The following is a 15,926-nucleotide window of genomic DNA, read 5'->3' as shown; positions in this document are numbered from 1 at the left end:
AGGGGGCTCAGGGCAGGGGGCCGGGGTGCTTGAGGGGGTGTGGAGTGCGGGAGGAGGCTCAGGGCAGAGGATTGGGGTGAAGGAGGGGTGCAGCAGAGGGTTCAGGACAGGGGGTTGGAGTGTGGGGTGCAGGAGGGGTTGGGTTGCGGGCTCCAGCCTGCTGCCACTTCTCTGGCTCCAGGGTGGCAGTGGTGTACAATGGGGCTAAGGCAGGCTCCGTGCCTGCCCTGGCCCCATGCTGCTCCCAGAAGTGGCCAGCATGTCCAGCAGTGGGTCCTGGGGGTGGGGTGGGGTGGGGCAGGTGGCTACATTGTGCGCTGCCCTCGCCTGCAGGCACCACCCCCCACAGCTCCCATTGGCCACGGTTCCCCATTCCTGGCCAATGGGAGCTGTGGGGGGTGGTGCCTGCAGGGGAGGGCAGTGCACGGAACCCTCTGTCCCCCCCACCCCCAGGGACCACAGGGATGTTGTGCCAGCCGCTTCCGGGAGGGGCATAGGGCCAGAGGAGGCAGGGAGACTGCCTTAGCCACCCTGTGCCATGGAGCTGGCAATCCTACGGGCCAGACTGAAAGCTCTGACAGGCTGGATCCAGCCCACAGGCCATAGTTTGCCCTTGCCTGGGTTAGAGAGACATCTGTGGGGGATGGTTTGGGTGAACGTAACCCTTAATCTTGCATCAGTGTCGGAGGATGGACTAGAGGACCTCCTGTGGTCCCTTCAGCCATACATTTCTAAGACTGAGTACTGTACCAAACCTTTTAATCAAACACACATCAGGAAACTTCTCTCCATATTAAATGGGCATTGTTGAGTTGCTTCTTTTGAAAACTAGCTAATCATTTTAACTGGATTGATGATTTAATTTTTTTTCATAAAAATATTCCTTAGGGATTTTCTGTTCTCCTTCAGAGGTCTTTTGGGTAGGCCCAGGAATGATATCAAATATATTGGTGCATATGTTCTGACTGCTGCTTTTTCATTTTCTGCTTTGCTGCTGCTGTTTCTCTTCTGGAGCCTGGGGGGTAGAGTGCACGTACATTTCCCACCAAAGCAGTGCATCAGAGGGAGGTTCTCAATAAGAACATAAGACAGGAAAGGTAATTGACTAATATGCAAAGTGTTGTCAAATGTGCAAAGTAAACCAATCATAATATTTTCTCTGATCTTCCAGTCATAGTGACCTTAAGTGTTACTACAGTAGGAACAAAATCTTCGGAGAAAAATGTGATTCTCAGGTGTGTCTTTTCTAAGCACTAACCCTCAGCTAAAGTTGATGAAGTCTAAGATTTTTGCAGTGACATAAATACAATCCAACGAAGTGGGTATTCACCCACGAAAGCTCATGCACCAATACGCCTGTTAGTCTATAAGGTGCCACAGGACTCTTTGCTGCTTTTATAAATACAATGTTAAGCAATTCATATAACAAGCTGCAGTTAGAGAAACACATCTTTTTCAACAGAGTGGGGCATATATATGCTATGGAGCAACTTTGGATCTACTTTGATTTTATTGCTGTTGCACAGATGACAAGCCATAAATTGATCCCACAACTTTACAAGAAATGTTACTACAAAATCACAATTTGCCCGGAAATATTTAGGGCTGTCATCAGCCCTGGTGCAACTTTATTTACTTAATGGGGTTACACCAGTGATAAATTTGGTCCTGTATGTTATCTGTAAGAAAACAAACAACTATTTTTCATTTCCTGGTCTGGTTTGTTTACAAATTGCCCATCCTACTAGGGTGCTGTTGTAATAAAAGTACCAAAGATCCCTATTCAGTCCTTACTCGTGCAAACTTCCATTAATCTGAGCTCCATTTGAATAGTATTTGCCTAGCTAATGGCTAACCAAGAACCTACATGCTATCACACTGCTGCCAATAGTGAGACAAAAATGTCACAGGCAGCACATAGCTCATAACAATACTTTAGCTTTCCGTAGGACTTCATAAACAAGTAACAAATATACCATGCAAACCAAACTCCCTTTCTCAGCACCTATATTTTGCATTGCAAAATTATTAATGATTTTTCATTGTACAAAGTCGTTCAACCACAGGGAAGGTGAAATTCCATCTGGAGAAAACCTCCTGCTTGATCTGATGCAAGTACCAGCTGTCATGCATCTCTTCTCCCTCAAGGTGTGGAGTGACTGAAGTGACTGCTCACATTGCGTGCAATGGCCAGCATGTTTTATGCATGCTTATGTTCAGTCAGGAAATCATGAATGTCAAATTAAGGCGGTGTGCAACACATGCCATGTGACAGTAATCCTGTGCTCAATCAGCTGCCACTTGTACATGAATATACCATAGAGGGACCTCTCATGTGAGCAGAGCATTTTTTTGAACTGCAGGTTTGGTACTCCACACAGGCTGGATTGTGTCAGAGCCCAGTGGGGATGCTCAGGGAATGAGGGCAACACGGAGGGTTTGTCTACACATAAAGCATGGCAGCTGCACTGAAGCAGGTGCGCCACTGTAGTGCTTAGTGAAGACACTACCTATGCCTATCGGAGAGCTTCTCCCATCAGTGTAGGGACTCCACCTCCCTGTTGACATAGCGCTATCTAAATGAGGAGTTTGGTCGGTATAACTGCGTCTACACCCCTGAGCAATGTCGTTATACCGACATAAGTCTGTAGTGCAGACCAAGCCAAAGAGTTCTTTCTCCCGTTGTGATCATCATGAAGGGGGTAGACAATAGTACCTCCAGTTTGGAGGAATACAGGAACTCCATCTTTCCTGAAAAGATTGGGATTGCTTACCTTAGAAAGAAAAGTAATAAGAGGAGACATGATACAAGTATATAAAATAATGAGAGAAGGTAGAGGGAGAATGTATATTCCCCCTGTCTCATAACACAAAAACAAGGGGCCATTCCATGAAACTAAAAGGTAGGAAAATCAAAACTGAGAAAGAGACCTACTTTTTCACACAAAGTGTAATTAAACTGTGGAACTCACTGTCACTGGAAGTTGTTGATGCCAAGAACTTAACAAGATTCAAAAAGGGATTGGATGTTTATATGGATATCAAGAATATCCATGGTTATAATTAATAACATTTGTACAAGGGATATTAGGTCTCATGCTTCTGGGATTAAGCCTATTTCTAAACAACGTGGGGGGCAGTTTATTCCATATCTGCCTACAATGGGGTTCTTACACATTCCCCTGAAGCATTTGGCACTGGTCACTGTCAGAAACAGAATATCAGAGTGGATGGGTCTCAGGTCTGATCCATTACAGCAATTCCTATGTTTCTGTATACTACACGGTCTGCCAAGCCTACCAGAAAAAACAGCATGCGGCTGGATACATCCCTTCTATTGACTGATTGATTAATTATATTCAGATTACTTGGCTAAACTGGCCACAGAATGAAATCCTCTAAAAATGCAGCTACAGTATAAGTGCATAACTAAATTATTAATCCATAGATAGAATCCACTTAATAAGCATTTTCTAGTGACTTTCTGTTGCAACTTAAAGAAGAGCTTTAAAGTTACTGGCAGTGCTCACTCATAGTCTCTCTGTCTTTCCTGGCCAACTCACTTTTAAATCATTTCCTTTAATCTCTGAGACTGTCAAGGCTATTTCCAGTCTATGAAGGATTCTCTGACAGATCAGCTTTATCCATATTCACTCTTCAGGGTCAGAGTTGGTAGAGTGAATCCCAAACTGTCAAGTTATAGCCTTTGGTAATTTAGCCTACTGTGTGGTATTAGAATTGGTTCTGGAAGGAGTTAATAACTTGCTTTTCTGTGCACAGCTTTGACAGAAAATCCCATAGAAGGACTTACTCTAGTATTTGGGGAAAAAATAGCTCATCTCATGTCACAGAAAGAAGAGATCATATTTTGCATGTGTGGCTATTTGAAAGCCCGTTTGTTTCATCTAAGGTAGAGATAGTTGAAATTATTTGTGGAGAATAAGGTATTTGACAAATTCAGTCTAATTTTCTGTTCATTGATCCTGATGTCTACAAATGTATTTGTTTATTCATACGGATTCACAGAGTAGCTTATACAAGTAAATTTCAGCCTGTAGGGTACCAGTGAATTGTTTGTTTTCTCTTTGTTGTTCCTAGTATGTGACCAGTCACCTAAGTCACATGTATTGGTGCTGCTCCTGATTGGATGACTGAAACTTTTAAATAGATTAACAGATAACATTGAATAAACGTAAAAGAATAGTGAATATTATTGCTCATATAAAGCTAAGAAGATTCATATGGCCATTTGCCAATCATTAGTGCATTAAAAGCTTATTCATGAACAGTGACAAAAAAGGGAAATGAATATGGCAGAACCAAATAGCTGTTCAGAATTTTGAGCAAAAATCCATGAACACTTCTTGCAAAATATGACCATCTGTGTTTGAGTCACAGGCCACTAACCGTTTGGTCTTATCAACCTGGGCTTTAATTTCACACCCCATAATCCTGCTAAGGCATCTGTTTTCATGACACGTCCCTGCCTTTTTCCATCCAGATTGACACAAGTGCAATTTTTGGCATGTTCAGTCAGAGGCAGCTTTTTGAAAATATGATCCATCTCTTATTCAAAGAGGGAAAGCAGTAAAATACAGAAATAAAAAATAACTCATACATGAAAGGCTTTTGAAAATAATGTATATTTTGCATGAGTCTTCAACACAAATACTGAATAGGTGTCACAGTAACTATATAGTGTGATGGGGCAAGGCCAGATGGCTACAGTAAAGTAGTAAGGAACAGGTATGTTAGCCCTAGGCTAACCAAATCCCTAGTACCATAGTAACCAAATGGCAGTTGCTCCAGGTTAATCAAGACACCTGGGGCCAGTTAAGATCTTTCTAGAAGGCAGTGGAGAGAGCTACATTGATTGGGCCACCTGAAGTCAATCAAGGGCTGGCTGGAACTAGTTAAAAGCCTCCCAGTTAATCAGTGAGTTTGGTGTGTGTGAGGAGCTGGAAGCAAGAGGCCCAAGGAGTTGAGAGTGTACTGCTGGAGGATTGAGGAGTACAAGCATTATCAGACACCAGGAGGAAGGTCCTATGGTGAGGATAAAGAAGGTGTTTGGAGGAGGCCATGGGGAAGTAGCCCAGGGAGTTGTAGCTGTCATGCAGCTGTTACAGGAGGCACTATAGACAGCTGCAATCCACGGGGCCCTGGGCTGGAACCTGGAGTAGAGGGCGGGCCCAGGTTCCCCCCAAACCTCCCAACTCCTGATCCAACACAGGAGGAGTTGACCCAGACTGTGGGTTCCACAAGAGGGGAAGATCACTGAGGTGAGCAAATCCACCAATAAGCGCAGGACCCACCAAGGTAGAGGAGGAACTTTGTCACAATAGGTAGTACAATACATGAGGTTATGTCTGTAGTCACTGTTGGATTTCAACTGCCAGAACTAGAATTTTGGGGAACTTTCCTTTAATCTGATCTCCTAAAGTGGTGGACGGGGTATTGAAGTAGGAATCAGGAGACCTGCATTCTGTTCCTGACTCTGTGATCTCGGGAAAGGCACTTTGCCTTTGTTTCCCCTCCCACCCTTGCCTGCCTTGCCTACTTAGACTGTAAGCTCACTGCGGCAGGGACTGTATCTCACAATGATTGTACAGTACCTAGCACAATGGTTGAGGTGTGTAGTAGGCTGTGAGTCAGAGGTAGCCACACCTAGCAAGTCCTTAAATCAGCTTCACCTTGCTATATCCTGGACTGGAGGATTCGTTCCTCCCTAGTCATCCCTTGTGGGGTGAGTTTTGTTCACCTCTCCTTTCGCAGTCTGAAGATACAGTCCAAACACCTAGTCTCATTCTCCCTGCTCCATCATATGCATCTGATGGAGTTGTATAGTCTCGTATGTATGTGTGTGCGTCTTTGAAGATAGTAGAGTCCTGGTAGAGGCTAGCAGCCAGACCTGTGCCAAACAGCAACACTCCCTCTATGAAGGAAGAGGCAGGTTCTATGCTAATTTCCTTCCTGGAACCTGCCTTCATTCTCTGAGAGAGAGGAGAACCCTGCCCAGTGCCATATGAAGTCTCCTAGTCCAAGCCTTGAACAACCCAATAGTTTGGGGTCTTTCTGGACATTGACTGCTACCCCAGAACTACCTCCTTTCTCTCAACAGCTGCCTCTGTTCCCTGGGTCTCTGTGTGGAGCAGAACACCTGCAGTGGGGTAACCTGGTCTCCAAGTTTCCCCCTGCTCCTCCCAGCCTTAAAGGGCCAATATACCTCATTACAGGCTGCTAGGGACTACGCTAATACTACAATAAGAAGTAATAATGGGATTCTTCCTTTGAACACCTAAAGTTCTGGAATTACACTGGGACAGAAATCTGTAATAAAAGATTGAAAACAATTTCTCAGGTTTTCTCTTCATTATGGAGTTGTCAAAAAGAGCAGATAAAGTCTTCCTTTACAACTGTTGTTGAGGTGTAAATTTTAAGGTTACATCACTTTCTAGCTGATCTGTGTCACTGACAAATTCCGTTTCAAACTGCATTTTGTGGAAAAAATAGATAATTATTCAGGGTAAGCTGCAGTTTGCCAGAATAAACCTTACTGTGAATTGAGATGTCAGAATTCTGCAATCTAAAATTCTGAAATCTCAATTCACAGTAAGAACAGTGAATTTAGAAGTCTAATGAGAAATCTTTCCAAATAGTATTCCCACCAAATATCTATCAATGCAACCATATGTTTTCAGTGAGGAATGAGATGGATGGCTCGGAGGAATTGTGATGAGAGTTAGAGATTTTCTCCTCTAATACACTGGCTCAGCTTGGTAGTGACCAATAGCCTGTCCCATTTTTTTTAATATCGTCAGATGATAGATTCGAGGTCGATGTGAAATTAATTGACTTAATTGGTAAAGATCCTCATGGGGGAAAAAAGTCCACCATCATTACTCAGTATTAGTGATAGCCCTGAACTAGGTCTTCATCCCCTAAAATGGTGGATTGGAAACTGAACTTTTGGTTTTGGCCTGAACCAAAACTCTTCCAAATTCATACAGCCCTGAACTCTGGGAAAACTCAGCTGAGGAACTAACTTTGGATTTAAATTTCGTAACCTTCTTGACACCCTCATTGGCAGTGCCAGTTACTGAGCCACATAAACAAAGTTATGCTCGTCAAATGAAATCTGACCAATAGTTCTGGAAGAGCAGGATTGAACGGCTGTGGAGAATACTTTCTCACACCTACAAATCATTCTTCTGCAGGGTGTTTAATTAGGAAAAACTTCTGCTTGTTCTGTCCATGTTGTATGTGTGGTGTGGGTAGAAGGTTTCATTCTCAGGGTATGTCTACGCTGAAATCATGGGGTATGATTGCTGACATACCAAGCTAGCTTTAATCTAGCAGCCCACGAGTTATTACCCAGGGTTCCTGGTAGGCTTGCACAGCAGTACTTAAGCATGCGCTGCTGCAGCTTTACTGTTGGTTCCAGTGGATTAAAACTAGCTCGAGTATGTCTACACCCCCTGATTACAGTGTAGGCATGTCAGTGTTGCCAATCTGCCACCTTTCATGAATACTAAATTCAGGTAAAACAAAATATAAAACCAAAAAAAAAAAGTCTAAACTAACAGGCCTTAGCAGTTTTACAGGCCCTCAGTTCACCTTCAGTACAGTACATTTAATATGTACCACAATAATGATTACAATTGAACAGATGACTCCATTATGCCATATGCCTTTTTACTGGTCTCTAGGGAGTGTTTGTAAGTACCCAGAGATAAATGTGATTTATTGCTCTCATGATCAAGCCATGTGTGTCATATGGCAGGTATAAATAATACACTTAAAAAACCCCCTTTTCCTTCATTAAGCAACATTCTATCAAAACAGCACATAGGCCTTTTTGTTCTAAATTACATATATGTAAATATAAATATATGCAGCAAAGGATCAACATTCCATAAATAACAGTTTAAGTTTATTTTATCAAATGTGGAAATCCCAGAAGAAGTATCAGTGTTTGTCCTTTGACATACTGTGCTTAAATGATAATCTTTCCCTTCTTCTCCTGCTTTACTGGGTACTAATCATCTGTGTAATTGAATTGGCAACGCTTTCATTGCTAAAGCTATCACTCAATATCTTTTAGTAAATGTTGCCATCCTGATGTCTGAAAAATATATGGGCTGGGGGTTGGGGAACCTCACAGCTGGGGATTCTAAGATAAGAGATCTCCATTATTCAATAAAAATCTGAGACAACAGATCTTAGTTCATCTCTTGTTGATGTTCTTGCTTCAGGTTTTCTTTTCTGGTGTTAAGCACATTGTAGAGTTTGTAGGTTGCATGCTTAAAATGCATGTATAAAGGTATTTAAGTGGCAGAAAAATATTTCAATACATTTTGCAAGTGGAAAAATATTTTTATTGTTTTACAATCAGGGAAATAAAGACACCATAGTGGTGGGCATAGATAAACCCTAAGACTAGCTGTTCCCAACTTCTAATATTGGTGCTAAGAAAATCATACTATGAATTTCATAAAAGGGACACATGTCCAATGTTTAAAACCCTTGTTTATGTGAGGAATTCCGAAGAAGCACTGGCTTCTTCCAGGGCTTGATCCTGCACCATTCACGTCAATGGGAGTTTTCCCATTGACTTAAATGGGAGATGGATCAAGCTACCAATGAGGACAGAGAAATCATCACATGGTGGAAGCTAAATATTTTTATGCATAAACTGAATGAAGCCAATGAAGAAGAAAGTGACCCTGAAACAAAGAATGAATAATTACTGTAAAGTCTGTCCAGGGCCTTGTTACTGTTTCAATTGAAGTTGATGGCAAAACTCTCTTGGGCTCAACTAGGGCCAGCATCAGGCCCCAAATATGTTTTCAGCATTTTAAAATAAATGTAAATACCTTAGCCATTATTGACAACCTGTCTTTCAGGAAACTGACCCACTATATAAATTTTATTAATCAATCGGAAAATATATCTGACTTCCTTTCTATACACAGATCTAAGCTGATTGTATTCAAAGTGATGTGTACCTTCCCTTTCCTATGTAATTTCACTTGAGAAAGTAGCAGAGAAGTTAAAGCACTTCAAAGAGACTGAGTCATATCCCTTAGCTACTGTATAATTAAACAAAAATGTATTGATGTAGGTTCTCCTTGATCTTTAAATGTGAAAACAAAACAAAAAAGGCACATTCTATATTTGTCTCATCTAAAAGAGGAGCATTACTTTTTTGCTGAAAATTGGATCGGTTTGGTATGAAAAGAGAGCCACGGCTACGACAGGAAAATTTACATGCAGCTACAGGAGGGCACTAATATAATCTGCATTCCAATTGATTAAATTGTGTGGATGTTTGATTAACAATTACTTGGCCAGATGTGACCTTTAAATATAGGACAGAAGATGTGTGCAATGACTGGCAAGATGTAGTGTGGTGTTTTAAGTTGCAGACAAGGGGACACCTTGCTTGTTCCTCTTGCTCAGCATGTTTCAAATAGGTTTTAGCTGTAGCAAATTAGGTATAGCTGCATGAAATGAAAACCACCACCACCTGAGTTTGCCAGCTTAAACAAACAGATTCAGCATGTTATTTTTAGATATCATATGAATTTAAATATTCCAGCTTCATGGTGGAGAAATGAAGTTAATCTTCCTTTAAAGAGACTTGTAATGTTTCCACATGGAGTCTATTCTAGATGGATACGGCGTTTCTCTTTTCCTTATGACAAGATTTAATTTTTTTTAAAAAGCAAATTGATATTTAGGGCCAGATTTTGCTACAGTGAGTAGATCCTTACTCCAGAAGAAGCCAGATCCCCCAGCTGTTTTAAATTGGCATAGTCCCATAGACTTCATTTGAGCTATGATGATTTATACCACCTAAGGATCTGGCCCTTTGACTTCAGTGGGATTGCTCAATATGAGAGTGGAGGGGCATGATCACCTGGTAAGATACCATCAGCATAAAGGCTAGGGTGTGGAGAAGAATAGATTGTGTATGAAATAGCATATGTTATGTAAGCTACAATAGACTGACTCTTATATAGGGCCATAGAAAGTCAAATCAAACCTTAAAAGAGATTTTTGTATGTAGCATTTTTTTTAGTTTTGAACTTAGAAGATAGCATCTAAAAACAAGTTTCTTCTTTTTTTTGTTATAGACATAAATCACTGTATAGAATATCTTACTACACTGTTAGTGTTGCTGAGTTATAGGTAAAGCATTGAATTGGAATGAAAAGCATTTCATAGAGTCTGGCTATTATTATTATTAGGTGTAGAGCAACAATATATTTTAGTGTGGCCCAGCCCAACTCCTACAAACCGTCTCTATGGGTTGGTTAAATGTCAGAATGACATGTACATGGATATCAGTGCCATTTTCTGAGTTAAATCCTGCCCTGTGCTCTTGATCCCTGTGCCCTCCATATAGGTTGCAGGCATCCCATAATGTAAAAATCTCTTTTCACACAAAGAACCTGTCCAAGGAAACTAATGATCTTAGATGGGTTTTCTCTAAGGAAAATGTCTTTAAATCTTTTCAGCTTTAATTAGGCAAAATTCCTGCATTTCTGTCTGCAGAACCCATAATTGTTAGCATATTCGTGGGGAAATAGATGAGGGTGCTGGCATGGCAGCCTTGGGAAAACTGCAAGCAAGCACAATCTGGAATTCAGGCCAATTTGATTTTAATGACTGGCTGACTTAGTGGCTCTTATGAAAACTCACTTAATATTTTGTGCAAGGAGAATGCTTTAGATATGCCCTTTTCATAACTGGAAATAACCTCTCATTCTTGCCATTATGAATTAGATTGTACCATGAAGGCACATGGAAGGATTGTGCTTCAGGAAGGGATTGCACCTTTCGGGTAGCGTGGCCTTCTTCTCCCTCCAACCCCACTGATATGTCCAGCTTGTTCCAGGTGGTGGCTCCATCTCCACCTCCACCTCACTTCTCCTGAGGCAATGAGTGCTCCTGGCACCTTTTCTACACCGGACAGAGTGAAGGTCGTCTTATACCATGGTTCCATATCTGATTCCTAGCAGAATGGCAAAAGCTCTTTCTTTCTTCTATTTGATCACTTCTTCTAGGTGAAGAGACTTACATGATTATTTTTATGGAGGAGTGTGTATGTGTGAGGCATGTACATGTGTATCTTCAAACAATAACTACCTAGCTTTCTAGGTGCTAAAACAGTTTTTAGAGTGGGGGTGCTGGGCAGTGCCCCCGCTTACTCCTGTCTACTCCCCTCACTGCCCCCTAGAGCTGGGGCCGGGAGCAGGGCCATGGCTTCAGGAGGCGGGGACGTGGATGGAGTAAGAAGGCTGAGGCTGGGGCCACAGCTGAGGGTGGATGCGGAGCACCAGACCAGGTCTGGGAGCGAAGCCCCGGCCATAGAGCTGGCAGCCTGGACCTTGGATGCGGGGCCGGCAGCCGGGAGTGGGACCCCAGGCCAGCAGCCAGGACCAGGGCCAGCAGTGTAGCCCCTGGGCATGGAGCCGGCAGCTGGGACCCCGGCCAGCAGCTAGGACCCCATGCAAAACCTGGGGGTTCTGCAGCACCCCCTGCACTCCTAGTTGCTACGCCTATGCTCTCAGCCCAGCAGCGGCTCCAGGCAGCAGCGCCCCAAGCGCGTGCCTGGGGCGGCAAGCCGCAGGGGGCACCCTGCTGGTCCCTGCGAGGGCGGCAGTCGGGCAGCCTTCAGCGGCTTGCCTGCGGGAGGTCCGCCAGTCCCGCGGATTAGGTAGCAATTCAGCAGTGGGTACGACGAAGCCGTGGGACTGGCGGACCTCCCACAGGCGTGCCGCCTAAGGCAGCCTGCCTGCCGTGCTTGGGGTGGCAAAAAAGCTAGAGCTGCCCCTGTCTCAGCCTGATTCTCATCTCACTTACACGAGGTTGTAAACCAAGGTATAGCTTCACTGAATTAAATGGAGTTACGCTATTTGTCATTGCTGTGTAAAACTGATGTGAAATCAGACTGTGTTGGCACCAGGGAGCGAACAATTAGCTGAAGACTTTCATTCAACATCAGGATTCACTGTATGTTACTCTGACATGTGCCATGGCTGAGACTTCCAGAAGGACCCTTGTTGCTCATAGACAGCAGGCCTACCAGATGAGATAAAAGAAAGATCCCACTGCTAGTACATCACACTAGCTTTTTACTTACTAGTTACAATGGAATTTATTATTACAGTTTGTTACCGTAGCTCATTATTAAGGAATTAATTAATAGGATTTAATTTTTACTTTTGGTTTACAATTCATTATCCCCTTAATAAAAATAAAGGATTTAATCAATTGATTGATTAGACTTTTCTGACAGTCCCGTTACGTCCCAGGCTCATACCCAGAAGGGTAGAATAAAAATGAGCCATGATAACAGGAAACTGAATGACTAAACACAGGGTCATTAAAGTTATGATGATAAAGATATGATGTTTCAACAAATGGAAAATACAATTATTTGACTCCAAACCATCCTGATCCATTTACTGATTTATTTATTTTTAAAGTGTTTTCCCTGTTATTTATTTGAGGAAGGGGAAATAGTCATGATTTTATTTCATAACTTTTACTGCTCCTTGTAAATAACTGATAAACTGCTGAAGCTTTTCATTTCTCATAAAATTGTAATTTGCCTTTGAAAGTAGTTAAACTATTTTCCTCCTTTGTACCACCCCCTCCCCCCCAAACACATACACACATTACAAGAGATACAGGCCAGATCCTCAGCTGGTGTAAACTGGCATAGTTCTCTTGACTTCAGTGGAACTAGGGTGATTTTCACCAGGTGAGAAGGGATAAGATGGGGGAAGAGAGGCATCTCTGACAACATACTCAGTACTGCCTGACAGATACTAATGGGATGCCCATGCTCTCATTGAAGTCCATGGGATCTTTGCTGTTTACTTCTATGGCAGCCGGATACAACTCTAAAAATATTATATTCATTTGGACATTTATATACAAATTGATAGAAGTTTATCAATTTGATTAAAAGGATTTTTGTTGTTGCTGCTGCTGCTAATTTTCTGTACCCTGCATTAAACTGGTTTTATTAACCTATTAAATGAATGACATTTTCAATGTCCTGTATCTCTGTAATTTGCTATGACAACCCCTTGGACACCTGTTCTGACGTTTCCTAATTTTTTACCATTTCTGATAGTACTTGCACATAAGGCTTTTTAAATTCTTAAATCACTTTGTGGGTGACATTATTGCCTATAAAAGAGAAGGAACAGGGGTTCTGAAAGCTTCTCCATATACCTCTGCCAATGCATCTCAGTTTGTACCTGTAAAATACCCTCTGACTTTCTTCCAAGTGGCTAAAATACTTTCCAAATACATCTTCTCTGGAGGGCTACATTCTATCAAATGTGTGGCTTGGATCCCGCACTATGACCTGGCAGAATTAAGTACCTTTGGGGATCAGAAGCAGAATCAGAGCCTAAGCAATTGGACATATAGACATCACATGTTGTACATGAGAGCGCCCATATATACATGTCGTTATCCAACTTCAGGATCAAAAGTTGATTTTTGTGGATGCAGATTTGGTTACACACACATGCGTATTTGTGGCATATAATTTTGTGCTGACCATTTGCCTGGTAGAAGAGGTTGACAAAAGCCCCAGGCCTATTAGTCCTGGAGCCCAACTGCCAATCTTGGACCCACAAATACTATAGCTGAGCATGTTAAATAGACTCCGCATGTTAAATAGACTCCGCAGCATGTGTTGGAGAAGGATTCTTTCCTTCTCCCCACCTTGGGCCCCATGCAATTCCCCAGCACAGTGCCTGGGTTGTTCCACATGAGCACTGGGAAAGAGATTTCACCCTTAGATACCATTTAGTGGCATTATTTTAGCTATCAGTATGATTCCCCACTTTGTATACAGAGAACCATAGTTGCCATTCTACAAAGGGAACTGTCTTTACATCTGAGGGCAGAAATTAGCCCCTAAGTCTTAGTTGCTAAGAAAACTGCCCAAATGGCTAATCATTTTGGTACTCTAGTATAGTTCCTCTGATTGGCTGTGAAGCGCACTTACTCTAGGCCCAAGCTGTAAGAATGTCTGATGATTAATCTTTTATTATTATTATTATTATTTTAAATGTTAGGTTTTGGCAGCATTGTAAATAAGAAAAAGCCTCTCTCATTTTTGTATCTTTTTTGTTGAATAATTTATTTGAGTCAAGATATGAATCATTCTTTGTTGCAGAATCCAAAAGCAATCATAACCTAGTAATAGAATATCAACACTAATTAGCTGGAAATAAAAATTTCAAAGACACTTGATCCTAATTAGGAATGTATTGGTGGTGTTATGATGTTAGCCTGACTTTCCTCTCAGTTACATTGTAAATCTGGAGTAACTCCAATGAAGTCACAGGAATTGAAGCAGTGTAAATGAGAAGAGAATCATGCCTTGTATCTCTGGCTGCAATTTGGAGCTAGCTCCATAGATTAAATTTAAACTGCTTTATTTTTCTGCTAACATCTTCAGATCATTTATTTCACAGTGGGTATCTAAAGCATGTAAATTTTAGCAACTATCTAATTCAAGTAGTGGATCTGGATTTGCTAAGAAAAATTCACATCTGTTTTGGGACTTATATACAAAAACAGTGTGTATGTAGACAATATAAAAAGTGGTCATAAAATATGTAAAATTCATAAATTTGTAAGTCCAATAAAATTTATGTTGATGTACATGGCAAATGCCTTCCAGATCTTCACAATGTCCAGTTTGAAGTTATCCAAACCCTTTGAGTCTCTTTTCCTTCCATGTTTTCTTTCTCCATTTCTTCTCATTCCTGTCTTCAAAATCAATCAATCATCTGTCCCTGTGTCTTTCATTCCAAACCCTAAAACTTTCTCTTCCTGATCCTGAACATGTCCTCAGTGTCCCTCAACTCCTCCTCTAGCCCCAAGTCTCTCCACTTCTAGACAGGCCACCTAGCTCCCAACTAATGCTCCCAATTCTGTAGTCAATGGCAGGATTAGGGACTCATTATTTTAACACTTTTGTGTAGGGGACCACTGGAATGCAACAATGTTGCCTTTTACTGTTCTGCAGTAAACCAGAATTAGAAAAATAGCAACTGATTTTATTAAGAGCTAAATTCAACTGCAAGAACAAAACTGGAAATTTTTGGTTTATTCCAAATCTACCTTCCTCCACACCCCCATAATATTGAGCTGAGAAAATAATTCATAGCAAATCATAACTGACAAATTTTGCTTTTTTTCCTTGCTGTGAATTACCTGACAGCAACTTACAAATGTATTCATTATACGTTTATTCATTATATAAATTATTTGTTGGATAAATTCTACAAATAATGCTTTGTCGTTAAGAGTTTATGAGCAATTTGGTTTGAATATTTTAGATTCAAGATTTCAGTCTTTGTGGACTTTGAGCTCTTGGAGACTGGAACTGTAGGTAGTATTTGTTTGACAGAGCCTAGTACAATGAGTCCCTGATCCCTGTTTGGGGTCTGTAAGTGTTTTACAATAGAAATTATTTAATAATAATTGTGACTGGAATCAGGTTACATGGTTGATCTATTTTCTCCTTGCCTGGATGAGCATGACTCTTGGTGCTAGGTTTCAAGTGTAAATATCCCTATTTAGGAGTTCAACATTTGCTGTCCATGAATATTCTCTAATATTCCACCCTAAAGCTGCTTAAATTTGTACCAGAACCAGCCCCAGAATCAAGGTAAGTGTGCATGCAAAGAGCACTCTTTGGTGATTGCCCCCCCCCCCCAATACACTGAGTACCAATGAGCCGCAATTTGAGATTTGGCCTTGTGACTTGCCCAAAGTCACCCAGGAAGACTCTGGTAGAGCAGTAGTGTAACATGAAACTCCTTACCAGGAGCTTTAACAAGATGACCATCCTGGACAAATATGTGCTTTCCTTTCCATCTGGG

General features: G+C 41.6%; 1 protein-coding gene across 3 annotated transcripts in view; it reads left to right on the top strand.

Annotated features, from left to right (window-relative positions):
- Window positions 1-15,926, top strand: part of NYAP2 (neuronal tyrosine-phosphorylated phosphoinositide-3-kinase adaptor 2) — a 169,136-nt gene that overhangs the window by 66,489 nt on the left and 86,721 nt on the right. Inside the window, exon 1 of one of the 3 annotated variants that reach the window (XM_039489834.1) lies at window positions 4,954-5,048. The exons of the other annotated variants lie outside the window; for them this stretch is intronic. The gene's annotated coding sequence lies outside the window, so the exon portion shown is untranslated. Of the gene's footprint in view, window positions 1-4,953; window positions 5,049-15,926 lie in introns of those variants that run through there. 3 annotated transcript variants of the gene reach the window in all.

Source organism: Mauremys reevesii, linkage group 9 (genome assembly GCF_016161935.1).
Source record: "Mauremys reevesii isolate NIE-2019 linkage group 9, ASM1616193v1, whole genome shotgun sequence".
Classification (NCBI taxonomy): Eukaryota; Metazoa; Chordata; order Testudines; family Geoemydidae; genus Mauremys; species Mauremys reevesii.
Note: the sequence above shows the minus strand (reverse complement) of the source record. Positions and strands in the feature narration are given on the sequence as shown.